Source organism: Solanum lycopersicum, chromosome 5 (assembly GCF_036512215.1).
Source record: "Solanum lycopersicum chromosome 5, SLM_r2.1".
In the NCBI taxonomy this organism is placed as follows: Eukaryota; Viridiplantae; Streptophyta; class Magnoliopsida; order Solanales; family Solanaceae; genus Solanum; species Solanum lycopersicum.
Window position 1 is genome coordinate 16,928,496 of NC_090804.1, and position 19,245 is coordinate 16,947,740.

The 19,245-nt window shown below is 32.1% G+C and overlaps 1 long non-coding RNA gene across 2 annotated transcripts; it reads right to left on the reverse strand.

The window, feature by feature from the left end:
* Positions 1 to 439: 439 nt before the first annotated feature.
* LOC104647362 (uncharacterized) lies at positions 440 to 18,459 on the reverse strand. 2 transcript variants are annotated; one of them, XR_011221195.1, is made up of 3 exons: positions 18,197 to 18,459; positions 16,923 to 17,204; positions 440 to 941 (listed from the first exon to the last, which is right to left on the reverse strand). It is a non-coding gene; the product is annotated as an uncharacterized lncRNA (long non-coding RNA). The 2 variants fall into 2 exon arrangements; XR_741447.4 differs by lacking the exon at positions 440 to 941 and adding an exon at positions 16,397 to 16,604.
* Between the last annotated feature and the right edge of the window lie 786 nt (positions 18,460 to 19,245).

Below are 19,245 nucleotides of genomic sequence, written 5' to 3' on the forward strand. Positions count from 1 at the left end.
ATTAAAGAAGAAAAATAGACTACCTTACACCTAAGTCTATTCACTCTCTTGAGCTTAATATGTGGGACTGAGTTTAGGATTCACTCTCTCGAGATGCACCATTTCAACCTGATACCCACTAACGATTAATCAATAAACTTGGTTTTATAACCTCTCTATCAAGCAAGCAAAAACACGAAGTATAAATACATTTGCAACTACAGTTCTTAAATTAAACAACAATGACCAATTAAACTCACTTCTAAACAATATTTAAACTAAAAATTAGTAATATCCATAAACTAAATGATCTCATAATTACATTATCACACCCCAATAATTGGGGTTTAGGTAGACATCATAAAAAGATAAATATTATTACCAAATTGAATTTTCATCAACTAGTAAGATTGATTTTGTTCTTACAATGTTTCAATTTGAAGAATCTCAAAGACCCACATTCAGTTTCTCCAAAGTGAAAAAAAACTTTAATTCTCCAAAGCGTAGGAAAAACCAGAGAAAACTTGTCTCAATACATCAGGACTCAATGCACAAACTTATAACTGAAAATTCAATAATAATTTGATACTAAACTAATGTTCAAAAATGTACTTATAGTTGCCAAGAATATGCTGCAAAGGACAATTTGGTGCAGTAAGTCGAGCTCGTCAACCCGCTCTTTGGTCAATTCCATCGCCTTCTGCATTGGACTTCAGCTTCCTCAAGGTCTATAACATTAGGCGATCCAATAGTGTATCACGAAACCACCAACTTCTCCTTTATCTCGCCAATTGGTTTTATCCTTTAATGCTTGGCTCACTAGAACTTAGGCGACATAATGGTCATTCGTAGTCTCGCCAAAAGGACTTTGCGATCACCAAGCTTTCAAATCTTCGTTCTTTCAGTTTGCTTTGTTCCTTTTTGCAAATTAGTGTCCGTGCTTTGTTCCTCAATCATTACCTCTGGAAATTAAGAGTTCTACATCAGTGATTTGCATAGAATAAGCATTTGAGGACACTAAATTATTGTAAAAAAAAACCTTAAATGATTCCAAATCTCAAACACATCACCAGTCCTAGGATAATTTCTTTGTGAGGCTTGATATGTCCGAACTTGGTAAGGTTTTTGTCTTAAATAGAGGCTAGGTCATCCTTGTTGGAGAAAATTCGGACTCAATAATTTGATGATGATTATTTATTTTAGATTCGAGACAAGGTGTCAAAAGGAGAAGCCATGGATTCTTGATAGTAAGGGAGTTTTGAGGATCAAAGGTTGTATTTGTGTTCCTCGGGTAGGTGATTTGACTAGACTGATCATTAAGAAGGCACAAAGTTTGGGTTACTCTATTCATTTGGGGACTACTAAGATGTATTGTGGCTTGAAGCAACATTATTGGTAGTGGTGTATGAAAAGAGACATAGTAGATTCTAAATCTCGCTGTTTGAATTATCAACAAGTAAAGTATGAACACCAAAATCCTTGAAGTGTAACATAGAGGATGCCCATACCTGAGTAGAAATAGGAGTGTATTGCTATGGACTTTGTGGTAGGGCTGCCACGCACCTTAGGTAAGTTTGGTGTTATATGGTTCATCATGGATCGATTAATTAAGTCTGCACACATCGTACCATTTCACACTACTTATAATTAAGAGAAGCTATCCAAAATCTATAATCGAGAGATAGTTCGTTTGCATGGGTTCTTATTTCTACTATTTCAGATCGTGGGACACAATGTACATCGTATTTCTGGCACTCTATGCAGAAGGAGTTAGGAACTCATGTGGATCTTAGTACAACTTTTCACCTTCATACTGACGGTCAGTCCACGGACTATTTAGGGTCTTTAGTATATGTTGACAGCGAGTGTGATTAACTTTGGTGGTCACTAGGATCAGCTTTGGCCATTAGCGGAGTTTACTTTCAATAATAATTACCATTTAAGTTTTGAGATGGCACCATTTGAGGCTTTGTATGGCAAGAGGTGTTGATCTCCAATTGATTGGTTTGATGCGTTTGAGGTTAGACAGTATAGATTTGTTGAGGGAGTTATTGGACAAGGTCACGTTGATCGAAGATAGACATCTCATGGTTCAGAGTAGGTAAAAGAGTTATGCATATAGAAGGTTCATAATTTGGAGTTCATGGTTGGAGAGCGGGTTCTATTGAAGGTTTCAACATAAAGGGTGTGATGAGATTTAGAAAGAAGGGCAAGTTGATCACAAGGTATATTTGTCCATTTGATATTGTTGAGCTTATTGGTGAGGTGGTGTATGAGTTGTCTTTTCCACCTGGTTTGTCGGGTTTTCACCTTATATTTCATATTTCGATGTTGAAAAAATATCATCAAGGTGGGGCTCATGTGACTCAATGGAATTTGGTATTACTTGATCATAATTTGACTTTTGAGGAGGAGACGCTAACCATTTTAGATAGGCAAATTCGAAAGTTGAGGTCGAAAGAGATTGCTTAGTGGAGGAGGCTACACAGGAGACTGAGTAAGACATCCTCAGCATTTTAAGCGTTCAGGGCCGTTGTATTCTTTACCGTTCAAGAACGAACATTTGTTTAAGTGGTAGATGATATAACGACCCGCTAGGTCGTTTTGAGAACTAGGACAATTTTGACTCTTCCCGTAAAATTTAAATGAAAAACTATGAAATATTTGATAACTACGAGTATCTAGTTGATGAAATTTTATTTTATAGTTAATATTTAGCGGGACAAGTCCATAATTCATTTAATACCTTTTACACTTGTCCCATATAAAATAAATTGAAGTTAGTAGATCTGACAAATTTGGGTCATAATTTCCGTCTCAAAGTAAAAGAGGGAACTTTGACAGTAGTTTTAAGCGCAAGAACACGGAGTACATAAGGTAAATTATGACGCCTAAAATTTTTATTGTATAATTTGGATATGGAACCATTTTAATATTATTATAATGGGGTTTTGAAAGAGATAAAATGCAATCAAATTGAATAAATAAATAAATGGAACTACCTGTAACGTTTTGGACATGGGGAAGAGATGGTTATGATTATTTATCGTAATCATTGGACAATGGATAAACTTTGGGTAGATATTATTGTTATTATAATAATTATTATTGTTATTATTATTATTATGTTGGGTTGTGGGATAGAAAGAAGAAAACTGAGTTGTACTAATGTTGCAGCGTAGGACTTGGGAAAAATAATTTTTTAAAAAATAAGATTTTGGTGGCTAACGGGGAATAGGGATTGGCTAGATTAATAGAGGTCTAGTTACTGTTATAAGGTGATAAGAGGATTGTGGGGTGAGGAATTTGGCGGATTGTGGAATTTAAGTTTTCTAACGAATGAATACAAGGTTTACCAAATTACAAATAGAAAATATTAAACTGGGTTCAATAGAAATAGAATTGGGTCTTGATCTGTCTATGTTCATTTTTAGCTCAAATGGATTGAGCATAAAATGGGCTAAAAATAAGACTCACTCAATTCGATCCGATTAATCTCAATAAATAAGATATGTTCCTTATAAAATATGTTAAATAGATAATAATTCATACATTTAATACAGGAACATATCTTAATAAAAAAATTTGAAACGGGTTGAAATTGGAAATTGAATTGGGCTCAATTGAGAATTCTTCTCAAATGAGTTAAGGTTGAATGAGTTGATAATGAACCCAATTCAAATTATCTTGAGCTTAACCCTTAAAATTCTGAACGATTTGAACGGGTTACCTCTGGTTGGGTTTACTTTTGACACCCCTAGTCCTAATGAATATAAGGTTCTGCCATATTGTATTGCTAGGTGTATTGTAGTTTATTAACACCATTAGATTTATAATATTTTGATAGTTTAACACTTAGCCTTAGACTTGAAATTTAACAAATATGATTCTTAGCATATAAATTATATCAAAATTAGGGGCTTGATTAGAGATATGAGTGAGTTTTTGAGTTTAGGATAGACATAATATAATATGAGTGTCTACGAACTCGCATGCTTACGGATACTACATATTTGATAGATTGGAAATGTTCTGAAGCTTTACGAAAGGGAAAGGCAAAATCTTGAGAATGTATGATGCGTCTTCAGCATACCAGGTATGTTAAGACTTTCTGACTTCATTAATTGAAGGACGTTTTTCTAATAAAAGATTAAGAATGAAATAGACTATGGGTATGTTCGAAAGATGGGGGTTCTCCTACCAATGGTATGATGGACATTGTTACGAGTACCAGTGTTATAAAGAGAAAGTTTATTACTATAGAATGTATGTGGATTGAAATTCGAGAATGCCAAAACATATGGGCATTAGTTGATGTACTAATGACTTGAATTATTTTGTGTGATTATGTTTCTTATTTGAAATCGTAAATTTTTTTATAATTAAGGTGTTATATATTATGCTAATATTTGATTGATTGAGATGCATCAGCATCCCCTTTATTTGAAATCATATTATGCACATACATTGAAATAATATTGAGTATAAGTTAGCACGTAGAGATTGTCCATGATGGGATGCTGACATATTAAGATTATAGTTTGGGCACGTGGATATTGTTCGTGCGAAACTTGTTTGATTTTATGATATTGCATTGAGATCGTTCGTACAGACACGTGGAGATCGTTTGTATCAGTATATGGACCTTGTGAACCCCCCATGAGTCATGAGCTATCGATGTATTTTCAAAGAGTATCATGCATATACGGTTAAGAGAGTAATTGAAATTTGAGGCATATCACTTCGTGGTGTCATATTGCATTGAATCTCATGGAATCTTCGTTCTTGATTGTTATGTGTTTTATTGGTGGTTGTAAAGTACTTGATGTTTGATTATCTCTATCTGATAAAACTTGACTAGTAAGTATAATATCGACTTGTAGAAGTAAAAAATTGGTTTTCTCTTATAAAATCTCGTCACTACTTTTTTCGTTGTCGGTCTATCAGATCACTAGGTACACGTGATTTCGTATTCATACTACACTTGTTGTACTCTTTTGTGGTCAGATTTTTTGAGTACGATCACATGTCGTGGAGCTTTTTTAGTCTGAGCTTGGAGTATCTTGGAGTTGTAGTAAGTTATTTGGTTGTTCCGTAGCCCACACCTCGCTCTATCTTTTATTTAAATTATTATTTTAGTATTCAGACAGGATATCCCTTAGGCTTGGATTTGTCATTTTAGTTTCAGATTTGCATCATATGTAGAAGTTCTTGTACTTATGATACCATTTCTTCAGTGGTATTTTAACTTTCCGCATTTCGTATTTATGAAGGAATTGATGTTAGAGATATTCTACTTGTTATTTAATTTTTCATATCAGTATTAAGTTTGATTGGTAAAATTTTTGGGTTGGCTTACATATTCATGGAGAACATAGGTGTCATCACGACTTATGAATTTTGATTGTGACAAATTTATATTACTATTTTATTGGAACCCCATAATTTGAAGAGGTGCAGCATTTAATATATTTTGATGAATATTAATTAGTGGGAAGGAGAAAGTGATTGAAATATGTTTTTTGGGCAAAAAAATCGTGCAACACTAATGTATACTCCTTCCATTTCAAATTAATTAAATTATTGAGTTGTTTAACACTCGTTAATAAAATAAATAAATTAGGTATAACTTTTCTTTGTCATCCGTATTAATTATTGTCAAATTTTTTATTAATATAACTAAATATTAATGAGAAAATGGCCAAAAAAACCTCTAATCCATATTTGGATTTTCAACTACACACTTTAATTTTACGGGAGTCCTATCACCCCCTTGAAGTGTATAAAATCGATATTATTACCCCTCTGAATGCTTAGCTGGCAAAGATAGTGTGTTTCACTTTCTTTGAGAGAGAGTGTGAACGATAAACAAACGTTAAAATATTTATTTTTAATATCTCTTTGATAAATATATGTATTTTTATTTATTTTTCAAATTTATTATCTTTCTACTCCATAGAAACAAAGACCAAATTCTTACATCGAATTCACCATTTTTTATTTCACACAAATTTATGAACACTCATGTAATAAACTTGGAAAAAACAATCAATTCAATTAAAGATAAAATAACATGTTTTTAAATCATTCAAAAATAAAATCTGGATCAGATTTGAAAAAATAAATGAATTAAATTTCCATCAAATTCAATTTAACTTTCTAGTGAGAATGTTTTTTTTTCTTTTTATTGTAGGCCCTTTAATTATCAATCTCAAATTTCAATTAATCAATAAAAGACTCAATCTCAATTGACCTCCATTAATGGCATTGCTAGTGCTTTCGTTTGTTCTCCCCTCTCCTCTTATCTCATTCCTGTTTCGAGATAACCAATGTGAAGATCTATCTCTATTCTCACAACAAGGTCAACTACAACAACAACAACAAAACCTTGCGACCGACAATCTCCGGTGAAGCAAGCAAAACTCCGACGTAGCAGCGATATGCACAGATCTTTTTAGATTATTTTTCAATAGTCGACAAGCAAAACTCAAATACTGTTTGACAAGATTCCACTATCAATATTCATTTTTGTTCCTCATAATTCCATAGGAATTTGAAAGAATTGGAGGAAAAAGTCACTTTAGAGATTTGAAAAGTTGGAAGAGTATAGAAAAAAGTGGAAGAAATTATAAAGAAATTGAAAAAATAATAATAAATTAATTGAATTTCACTTGTAAATGTGTGAAGTTCACATGCCAATTCAGATCTGGTTGTGGCTTTTTAAATGTGTAATTAATACAGTTTTAAACAATTCAGGTGGTGATGAGACTTTTGTAAAGTTGAAGTGTGTAGTTGAAAATTCGGATATAGATTAGAGGGACTTTTAATCATTTTCTCAATATTAACTAATAATTAATTTCAATACTAACTAATAAAGGATAAAATTGAAAGAACATTCTAAAAGTAGTATTTAATATTGAATAATTAATTTAATTTAAAAAATAAAAATTGTCTCAATGATTATATTAATTTAAATGGAGGGAGGACTATGTAATACTAATATAACATAAATATATATCAACAAATACAAATGTTTATTATAGGGAAGGAGAAAGATTTTTTTTTCCGCTAGAAAATTTTGGGCAACATTAATGGCAAGTTACTGTTTTTTTTTCTTCAAAAGTTAATGGCGAGCGAATGATCACTTTTAGTAGTCATAAATGTTCAGTTTTATGTTTTTACTTTTATGAGAAAATAATTAAATGTAAAGTCATAATATTTTATGTGTTTTAAAATGAAGAAAAATTTCAAATATCACAAAAAAAAATGCCTTTTCTTTTATATTTTTCCATTCTCTTCTTTTCTTTTCTTTTTTTTATGCTCTTTTGATTTTTATTTGATACCAACATACTCTTTATATAAAACTCAAAGCATATTACTTTCTTCTTTCTTTCTTCTTTATATATTTAACAATTATATATATAAGCAAATAGGAGTGTACGAACGCGGCTATTAGTTGTTGTACCAAAAGTAATGAAAATTGTACTTTATATTTGGATCCATTTGATTGACTATTTAACACGTGTATTGCTTTTTATTTCTCAGGCAACCACATGCATCCTTTGTTCTCTTTATCTTCTTCTTTTTGATAGTTGTGACCAAATTCTCCATTTTGAATATTTCAAATTTTTGCACTCAGCTTATCTGTCAATACTCTTGTGTGCTTGCAGTGGTTGTTTAAGGACGTTAAGATGTCGATGAGTGAGACTTTCATATGGAGTTTTGGAAGCTGAGACGGTCTGCAACCCTTGTTCATTTTTTCTTAAGCATTTCAGTTTGAGTTTTCCTAATATATTTGTATTCCCCCGTGAATTAAATATGCACATGTTGCTTGATCACGAAATTTTTGCAAACTGATTCTCAAATATTTGATGATATGCTTGAGACATTTGAATAATTGTTTTCTATTGTCTCTTGAACGAAAAAGTAATTTATGCGTCAATTAAACTAACGCTTTCATTTAAGCTTAGTAAATTATTCAATTTAATATTGCTTTACCTAGGATTAGTAAATTATTCAATCTGAGAATGGGTGGTTTATGTTGACGCATAAATTTTTGATACACGTATGATATTTTGCTTCAACTCTTTAGTAAAATAGTCTAAGGAGTTGCCATCAAAGACAAAAAGTTATATAACTAATAGATGTCAAATATCTCTGTTTCTTTCATCTTTGTTTGATTTGCAAGATATTTTTGTTGAGTTTTAAAAAGTGAATCGAAAATAAAGAGTTGTGACTTTTATGAAGGATGCGACTTTTATGAAAAGTTGTGACTTTTATTAAAAGTGACGACCTTTCCGAAAGATTATGACATTCCAAAGGTTTGTGAACTTTCCGGTTGTTGAACTAAAGGAGCAAGCTGATATAGTTGTAGTTGAGTTAGGCTTAACTAAGTTTGTTAGAAAGCAGTTAACAAGTTAGTTATGCAGTTACATATATTGTTAGAGAACCTTCTAGAAGGTGTGCTGTAAAACTTGTATATATATCTCATATCATGTAACTTGTATGATTCAGATGAGAAAATAATAGTTGAGCTTTCTTCTTCTTCCTTCTACATTCTGTTTCTTCCTCTGTTTAAGAACTCAGGAAGCCTTCAACTATGGAAATCTAACATGGTATCAGAGCTCCGATCAGAGAGTTCAGATTACTGTTATATTCAGATTCATAAGAAGATCGTTATATTCTGATTCATAAGAAGATCATGGAAGTGGAAGGTGCAGTTCCTGCAGTTTCAGGAGTTCCAGTAGTTTCAAGCAGATCTGTGATTGATCACACACATCCTCTGTATCTATATCCTAACGACACTCCAGGTAGCTCTCTTATTTCGGTTCAACTTACTGGATCTGAGAATTATGCACTTTGGAGCAGATCTATGCGTTTAGGATTGTTGGGAAAAAGCAAATTAGGCTTTGTAGATGGCAGACACACTAGAGATAAATTTGAAGAATCAATATATGATCAGTGGGAGAAGGTGAATGCAGTGGTTTTATCTTGGATAATGAATTCTGTGAAGTTTGAATTACTGAGCAGCATTATATATGCTTCGAATGCTCATAAGGTCTTGCTAGATTTGCAGGAGAGATTTGATACAGTGAATGGTTCTAGAGTGTTCTATCTTCATAGAGAAATTGCTACACTTACACAAGGTAGTCAATCTGTTTCTGACTATTTTTCTCAGATGAGAAATTTGTGGGATGAGTTGGATGCACTCATGTCATGTCCTGGATGCAATTGCACTGAATCTCGCAGTTATGCTCAACATTATGGATATCAAAGACTTTTACAATTTCTCATGGGTCTTAATGAGACATATGCTCAATGTAGAAGTCAAATCCTAATGTTAACACCTCTTCCAACACTGAACAAGGCCTACTCACTAGTGATAAATCATGAAAGCCAAAGATCAATTGCAATGTCAACTTCAGTCAGTAAGGTTTCTGAGGTGTTGGAAGGAGCTGCATTCTTCAGTAAAAAAGGAAGTCAGCCTAATAACAATGGAAGAGTGTTCAATTCTACCAGATCGTTTCATGGAGGAGGTTCTAATTCAGGAGGTAATCATAATGGTAGAGTATCATCATCAGGTGGAAGCAGACCACAAAAGAGAGAATCAGTAGTTTGTGAGTTTTGCAATTATAAAGGACATACTAAGGAACAGTGTTACAAACTCATAGGATATCCATCTGACTGGCCTAAGAACATAAGACAAGGATCATCTCAATTTGCTAATCAAGTAGGAAATTATTTTTCTTCTTGTTCAGATGAGGCAAAGAACTCAAGTTCATATGATACAAGTCAGGAAGTAGTAGGAACTGCAGCACAATCACCTATTCTTCCTTCATTTACTCCATAACAGTATCAACAAATTCTTCACTTGTTGAACAAAACAAATGATGATTCATCCCCTACCATTCAAACTGCAAATGCAGGTACTCAAAGATCTACTTCAGCCAATAATGTATCTGTTAAGTGGATAATAGATACAGGAGCTTCAAATCATATGGTATCTAATTCTGAGATATTACATACATGTCATAAAATTTATCCGCATGCAGATAATAAAGTTCATCTTCTTACTGGACAGATAGTATCAGTAGCATATACAGGAAGTTCAAAAATATTCAGTGACAATTCTATCTCAAATGTGCTAGTTTTACCAGAGTTCAAGTTTAATCTGTTGTCAGTCTCAAGGTTAATAAGGGAATTAAAATGTTCTGTATCATTTTTCCCTGACTTCTGTATATTTCAGGATCTCTCCAATGGCATGGTGAAGGGGATTGGTAGAGAAGAACATGGTTTGTACATCTTAAAGAGCAATTCTGAGAAGTCTGCTATATGTGGTTTTACAACCAGATCTGTTATCACTCAAGATAAACCTTCTGAATCTAGCATCCTTTGGCACAGAAGGCTGGGTCATGCTCCTATGAATATCATCAGAGTTCATAAACAACTTCAACATTTACACCACTCTCATCAGTTGTGTACTGTATGCCCTTTGGCTAAACATACTAAACTTCCTTTTTTCCTGTTAGTAGTACCTACTCTAAGTCTGTTTTTGAGTTGTTGCATTGTGATATCTGGGGTCCTTATCGAATTCCTACATACAATAAAAAAAGGTACTTTGTTACTTTGGTAGATGATCACAGCAGGTTTACCTGGTTGTTTCTAATCCAATTCAAGTCTGAAGTCATTGTTGTACTGAGAAACTTTCTGAATAGAATAAAGAATTTGTTTTCAACTACTGTGAAAGTATTAAGGACTGATAATGGCTGTGAATTCTTTACTTCTGAATTTCAGTCTTTGGTGTCTCATTATGGCATACTACATCAAAGTTCTTGTGTCTACACTCCTCAACAAAATGAAGTTGTAGAAAGAAAACATAGAACAATTCTTGGTGTAGCAAGGTCTCTTAGGTTCCAAGCTGCTTTACCTTTGAAATTTTGGGGTGAATGTGTTATGACTGCAGTATATCTTATCAATAGACTTCCTTCCAAGCTACTAAAATTCAAAACACCTTTTGAAATTTTACATAGCCATCCTCCTTCTTTATCTCATCTTAGAGTTTTTGGCTGTCTCACTTATGCCTCATCTACACCATCATCTGATAAATTCAAGGCAAAAGTTGTTTCAGGGGTATTCATAGTCTATTCATCTACTCAAAAAGGTTATAAACTCTATGATCTTCATTCCAAATTTTTATGTTAGCAGAAATGTAGTATTTCAGAAGCCAGTGTTTCCTTTCATTCATGCAAAATCTTATGGTTCTCCTCTTTTTCCTGTACTTGATGTGTCTAATTTTGAGTCAAATACCTTTAATCAGTCCCCTACTCTCATTACAACTGAATCAAATCAATCTATGAATCCTCCTTTTACTGAACCTATCTCACAGCCTAATCTCAATGTCACTGAATCTGTTCAGCCTACCTCACTTCCTCTAACTTCTTTATCCTCTCCTGTTAATCTTAGGAAATCTACCAGGATAAGACATCCTCCTACATGGATGACTGACTTTGTTGTTCCCTCTTCTGCCAATCAATGTGCTTATCCTATTTCATCCTTTGTCACATACTCTAATATATCCAAGTCCTATCATCATGCTTTGTCAGTTTACTCTTCTATTACAGAACCTGGTTCTTTTCAACAGGCTTCCAAGGATCCAGAGTGGGTTCATGCCATGAAATTGGAAATTGCAGCTTTAGAATCCAATCAGACATGGTCTATTGTTGATCTTCCAAGTGGTAAAACACCTATTGGTTGTAGATGGATATATAAAGTTAAGTACAAAGCTTCTGGAGAGGTGGAAAGATATAAATCCAGGCTAGTTGCCAAGGGCTATAGTCAACAAGCTCGGATGGATTATTTTGAGACTTTTTCTCCAGTTGCAAAAATGGTGACTGTCAGATCTCTGATTGCTCTTGCAGCCTCCAATATGTGGTGTATCTATCAAATGGATGTACATATTGCCTTTCTAAATGGTGATTTACTAGAGGAAGTATATATGACTATTCCTGAAGGGTTTGCTAGACAGGGGGAGTCTCACAAGGTCTGCAAACTTCATAAGTCTTTATATGGGTTGAAACAAGCTCCAAGGCAGTGGAACAAAAAATTGACTGATGCTCTTATTCAAATGGGATTTAGACAAAGTCATTATGATTATTCCTTGTTCATTAAAAGGACAGGAAAAGAGTTGGTGATAATTCTAGTATATGTGGATGATTTGATAGTAACTGGAAATATTCAGATATTGATAAACAAAGCAAGAGAGGATTTACAGCATAGTTTCAGATGAAAGATCTTGGAGAACTTAAATTCTTTTTGGGAATTGAAGTAGCCAGATCAAATGAAGGAATTGTAATGTGTCAGAGAAAATATGCATTAGAATTGGTTGCTGAAACTGGAATGAGTGGAGCAAAACCAGCAAGTACACCATTTGAGATAAATCAAAAGCTAACTTCTACAGAATATGATAAACATGTATCAAGCAAAGCTGAAATTAGTGATGGAATATTGGAAAATCATGCATCATATCAAAGACTAGTGGGAAAACTTCTGTAATACCTGATATTGCATTTATAGTACAGGTCTTAAGCCAATATATGCATTGTCCAAAAAGATCTCACATGGAAGCTGCTCTAAGAGTAGTGAGATACATCAAGGGGACACCAGGAATGGGACTGATGATGCCTGCTGGTACTACAAATCAACTTATGGCCTATTGTGATTCAGACTGGGGAGCATGCTTGGAAACAAGAAGGTCTGTCACAGGGTATTTAGTTAGTTCGGTGGAGTAGTGATTTCCTGGAAATCTAAGAAGCAAGAAACTGTGTCTAGAAGTTCTGCTGAGGCAGAATTCAGAAGTATGGCAGCTTGCATTGCAGAACTTACTTGGTTGGTAGGATTGTTCAGTGAACTTGGAGTTCAAGTTCAACAACCTATAACCTTAAGATGTGATAGTAAGGCAGCTATTCAAATAGCTGCAAATCCCATATTTCATGAAAGAACCAAACATATTGACATTGATTGTCATTTTGTAAGAGAAATGGTTAGCAAAGGGATGATTGAAACTGATCATGTGTCTACTAAAGAACAATTGGCAGATATACTTACCAAAGGACTAGGAAGAGCTCAACATGAATATTTGCTAAGGAAGATAGGCCTAAAAGATATATTCAAGCCATCAGCTTGAGGGGGAGTGTTGAACTAAAGGAGCAAGCTGATATAGTTGTAGTTGAGTTAGGCTTAACTAAGTTTGTTAGAAAGCAGTGAACAAGTTAGTTATGCAGTTACATATATTGTTAGAGAATCTTCTAGAAGGTGTGCTGTAAAACTTGTATATATATCTCATATCATGTAACTTGTATGATTCAGATGAGAAAATAATAGTTGAGCTTTCTTCTTCTTCCTTCTACATTCTGTTTCTTCCTCTGTTTAAGAACTCAGGAAGCCTTCAACTATGGAAATCTAACATCGGTAAGGCACAATAAGAACATTTTTGCACTAGATTTTCTATAAATTGAGAAATTTTCTTTCATTTTAAAAATAGAATTTATGAACTTTTTCTTCTACTACTAAATCTAGTATTCTAAGTGTACTTTACAGTCGTTGAGTGGCTCGCTGACACCAGCGTTTTGGGTTTCAATATACTGGTGATTGAGATCATTTTACCTTGGGAGGACATATTCCAAATCAAACCTCGGATATTAGAGGGAAATAATTTCCTTAAAGGAACACTGTGCAATCAGTGGACTTGATCTTCTTTCTGTTTTTTTCAGATTCTGGTATTTGTTACAAATTTTAGATTTGTGAATTAATTTATCTTCTTCTATTCTTTTGTTCTTCACTGGTTCATTAAAATTTGGTAACTGAGTTTCTGCAATGTTTGTTGGAAGCAGTAAAATTCTTAGACACACATCAACAACAATTCTTCTTTAAGAAATATATTTCATATACTATTTTTTGATTTGTTTCTGTTTCTAGTTTTGCTACTAGTTTTAATTTTCTAGTTGTGAAAATGTTCTTAAACTTTATTGTCTTACAAAGTTTTTCAAAGTTTTGTTTTAAGTATATTATAGAAATACAAGATGAACAACAATCTTAAGAAAATTATTGTACTGTTAGTATTTCTTGTATTCTACCATTGAGAGAATTTGATCATGGAAATAGAAGATAAATGTTTAGCAAAGTCGAAGTAAGAATATACCAGAAAAATAGGTGGTATTCCGATTAAAGATAACACCCAGTAACCTTCTTATTGTCTTACTAAGGAGGAAAATAATTTCTAAAGGTTAAAAATATTGATATTTATCATGTGTGTATTCGGAAAAAGTTCTGAAATCGTATATTATTTGAATGAATTTTTTTCAAATAGTGTTTCCTTTAAAATTTACTAGTTTGCAGAATGAGATATGCATATTTTTGTTTGATAAATAGTATATTAAAATGTTATAGTTGAAAGACTATTTGAAAAGAAAAACATTTATATGTGATTGTCTAAGTATATGTGTTATTCTGTTTGGAGAAGAAAAAAAAGATTTTTGTAGTTTTGTACTCCATGTGAAATGTTAGTGTGTCTGATTTTTTGTAGACTAAAAAATTTTATGATTTTTATTCTGGATAAATTGGACTATGCAATTGGTTTGAAGAATATGAAAACTTCACATAATATGTCAGTGTTATACTTTTGATTTTCTAGAAACTTCAATGTTATATAGAAATAAATTGTATAATTTTTTTCCTTATTGTTAGTATTTAAAATACTAAGTGGTATGTGTATTTGTGATAGAGAAAAATTACCAGTAACTTAGAGTTTGTGATTTTATGCCTCTATGAAATGAACTTTGACATTGTGCAAACATTGTCAAAGAGAATTGAAGGAGTCTTCTTGTAAATCTGCTGAAAGGAATCCTAATCCCTTAGAATTGATTTACACTGACATTTTTGATATGAAGTCAACATCATCCCATTGTGGAAATAGTATCTCATTACTTTTATTGAACAATTGCATTAGAAATGACTATCTATTTGCTGAATGGTAAGGATGAAGCAGTAGAAATATCTAGACAGTTTAATATCGAAGTTGAAAATCAGTTTGAAAGAAGATAAGTAGTGATAAGAATGGAGATTATAAATCTCCTTGTGCAGAAATATGTCTGGAAAGTGAAATTATTAATCAAATTACTGTCTTATTCATCTCAATCTAATGAAAAACTAAACGTTGACAGAAATGACGGATGCACTATTTATAAGTTCGGATTTACCGCAAAACTTATGTGGAGGAACTATCCTTACTGCAAAAGGGAACAACAAAAAGTTGTCTTTTTAAAAAGAAAGTGATTTTGTTTGTTCATAATACAATCTTTTACAATCAGTTCATTATGTTATGTTACTACAAGCGTGAGGATCTTACAGAGAAAGTCACGATTGATGGATGGTTGGTTCCATACAAGGGATATTGGTGAGTGGTTATCAAATGGTAGCTTGAAGATAATTGATCTTAAATTTTCAAGACCCAATTTTTTTGCGGAAAGACCCTTCTAAAATTACTTTTAATGTCCTTTTATTGCTTTCCCGGTCGTCACTTTCAAGCTATCAAAATGAGAATATGTTAGTAATAAAAGATTGAAGAATGTATTTGAAAATAATTCTATTATTGACTCGGTATGGATATATGGAAGCATCTTTGAGTCTTTCCTTGCTGTGGTTGTTAATCTAAGTAAAGAACAGGTTAATGAATAGGCCAAACAGAATAGCTTCTCTGGGAATATGAAGATTAAAAGGTTAAAGAGCATATGCTAGGAGAGCTTTCTAAAGCCGTAAAAGAAAAGAAGTTGGAAGGGATTTGAGTTCATAAAGGCTCCACACATTCTTTAATATGGAACATGACCTCTTGACTCCAACATTAAAGAAGAAAGGACCAAATTTTTTAATACTAGAACGGTGTGGTGTCGATTTGACACCATGTTAAAGGATGCTAAATAAACTTGCAAGCTTGAAATTAGCACCTTCTCTTTTTAGCTAAATCCATGTCTTTTATTTATTTTATTTATTTATTTTTTGTTCTAGTACTGTACATATTACTCAAATAGTACATTACTCCTAATATGAGATTGTTTTATAAAAAATTGTACCACCTTGTAAAAAAGTAAAAAATAAAACATGTTGAGCCCGTGCTGTACAATCTAGTATGTATATATATATATATATATATATTATATATATATATATATATATATATATTATATATATATATATATATATATATATATATATATATATATATATCACCCATGCTCTGCACGTTTAAAAATATTATTTCATTTGATGTCGCTATACTCTATTATAGATAGTTTTATTCTCAAGTTTTATTCACTTGAGGGGACTTAAATCTAGAATTAGGATTAACTACTACAAATAATGATAATTTTGAAATAATTTTTTTGAAAGTACATATAGATTTGTTAAGACGTAACTGATGCATAAGTCGATATCTACATAGTGATTGTAATAAAAAAAAAGTCACAAGACAATTTCATAACATGTATACTCAACTTAGCACAAGACATAATTTTATAGCAGGCACACTCAGTTGTAGTAAACTTTGCTTCACACTATGTTGAAGAATCAAACATCTGCAAATCAATAAATGACAATTCCATAATGTACATTCGACTTAGCATAAGACATAACAGGCACACTCAGTTGTAGTAAATTTTGCTTTAAATTATTTTGAAGAATCAAACATCAGCAAATTAATAAATAAAAATTTATTAGAGGCAAGGAGAGTATGAGGAAACATTGTGCTTGATTCATGCCCACTATCATAGGAAAATAGTAGAATTTTCTACCGGAAATTTTAAATAATAAACACATTATTCAAATCAAACATATACATAAAAGATATAAGTTGATAAATCAATAAACATCAAACTATATATGTTATCTCATACCTTAACTTGTTGGCTCCCACGACTGTATCATACTTTATGCATCTTATTATTTGAAGAAAACATGGTTTAGCTTGCATAGTTGGTTCATTTCCCCACTGTAAGCAAAGAATTTTTTTGTTGAGTTCTGGTTTTGGTCATTCCAACAATCAGTGTTCTTTTCATGGACCCTCTGTTAGTTACATTGCTTCTTTGAAGCTAAACTTGCAAAATTATGACGGTGTTTGTCGACGTTTTGAGTCATATATATTTACGATGACTATTTTAATAAATGGCCCTTGGTGCCTGTTCAAATATCACAAAACATAAAAAATTTAATGTAAATATTAAATACTCTCTGTCTCTATTTACTTGTTCATATTTTCTGTTTTAGTTATCCCAATTTACTTGTTCATTTTGACAAATCAAGAAAGGACAAAAAAATTCATATTATACCCTCATTTAAATTTATTGAAATTTTTTAAATTTTAATTTATCTTTTTTGAAATCATAATTCATAAAGGTAAAATTATAACTTCACTATGTCAATTATTGTTATATTAGTATGTGTATAATTTTTAAAGTAGACATATAGATAGGGATCGAAGGAGCATATAGTAGCAGACCTAGAATTCGAACGTTTCTGAAAATTATAATTCATTATTAAATAAAGATAAACTTTATATGTCAAAATTTCGACAATAGTATGTCTTAACCCCATGATTTTAAAATATAATGGTACAAAGCTACTAAATCGCAAAGGTTAGAACTTATACAACTTAAATTCTAGGTATGTCTCTAATTGGATTTTGAATTTACCAGTATATGTGAATTTGACACCACCGATGAAAGCAAATATGAAATATTCTAAATTAAACATCTCATTCATGCATTTTGTCAAACAAGTAATAGGCATTAGGCAACGCTTTACAAATAGGCATTGCGAGGTAAAAATTTGTCCCAATTACCGCACTCTACTATGAAAGAAGCATATATTTCATCATTATACGTGGCACACATTTGTAAAACTCTATAGCTTCTTGAAAATTAAGGATTAAAAGGTTGATAATTTAGGATAATTTGAAGGTATACCCAAAGTCATAACTCTTTTATTTAGAGTTATTTCAAATTTAGCATGTGAAGTAGCAGCCTTTAAATTCTTAAATATGTGTTGCTGATCTATCTTGTATCCTGTAGGATGTGAAACCTATTGTTTTTAGTTATAATGGAACAGAAACTGGTCAGTTTATTGCAGTAAGCAAGAATGTGAACATGAGAAAAAAGGGGGTAATACTCACCATTCACCAAAACCCAAATTGAAACTTGAGTCTTCATTGAAATAAACCCAGTAAATTCTTAAGAATAAAGCACATAAGAAAAAGGAAAGGAAGGTATGAATTAGAGGAGAAGATGTAAGAAAGAGTCCCTAAAATTAGAATAATGTGTTGGCATTATACTTTAATGACATGTATATGGTGAAACCAGATTAAGACACGCAAGATAGACCTATTAAACACAATGACTAAAATTTCTTTCAAAATTTTTGTACACACATATTGATACTAATATTTGGACTCATACTTTTTATATAGTAAGCGGAATATATATATATATACACACCATTTTATTAATTATCAAAATTAAATATTACAAATCTCAAAAAATATTTAAAAATGTTTGACTCAGTCCACTATGATCAACTCTATCAATTCCTTTGTATGCTTTCTTAATTTTTGGATTTCTAACTCCATCAATTCCTTTGTATGCTTTCTTAATTTTTGGATTTCTATATCAATCCAAAGGTATTTCCATTGTCGCCGACATCTTTAATGATGTTTGCAAGATTGTATTTTGTTAATGTTTTCATAGCTTCATTGTATTTGCATTCAAGTAATAATGATAATATGGTTAAATCAAATTTGATTTTATCAATTGAAGAATTAAATAATAATATAGATAAGTTTGTGTGATCGAGTAATTTTTAAAAAGTGGGTCACATATTAGTGTTGAATTTTATTTATCCTGATTTGTTACCACCATAAATAGGTTTTTCTTTTAGGAAAAGGTTTTTCTGGTAGGAAAAAGTTTAGGACTGTATAAATAGAGGTATGTTCCTTGTAACTTAATCAGCATTCACAATGTAGTTTTAAAGGCCTTGAGAATTTTGGTTAGAGGGAGAATTTATGAGTCACAAGCTTGATATGTTATCACTTGTGTGAACCTCCCATGTATTCTGAGAGAATTTGGTTGAAGTTGTTTCCCTCTGTATTTTGTACTCTGATATTTATAGTGGGCTCATCTCCTTTGTGGACGTAGGTCGATTGACAGAACCACGTTAAATCTGTGT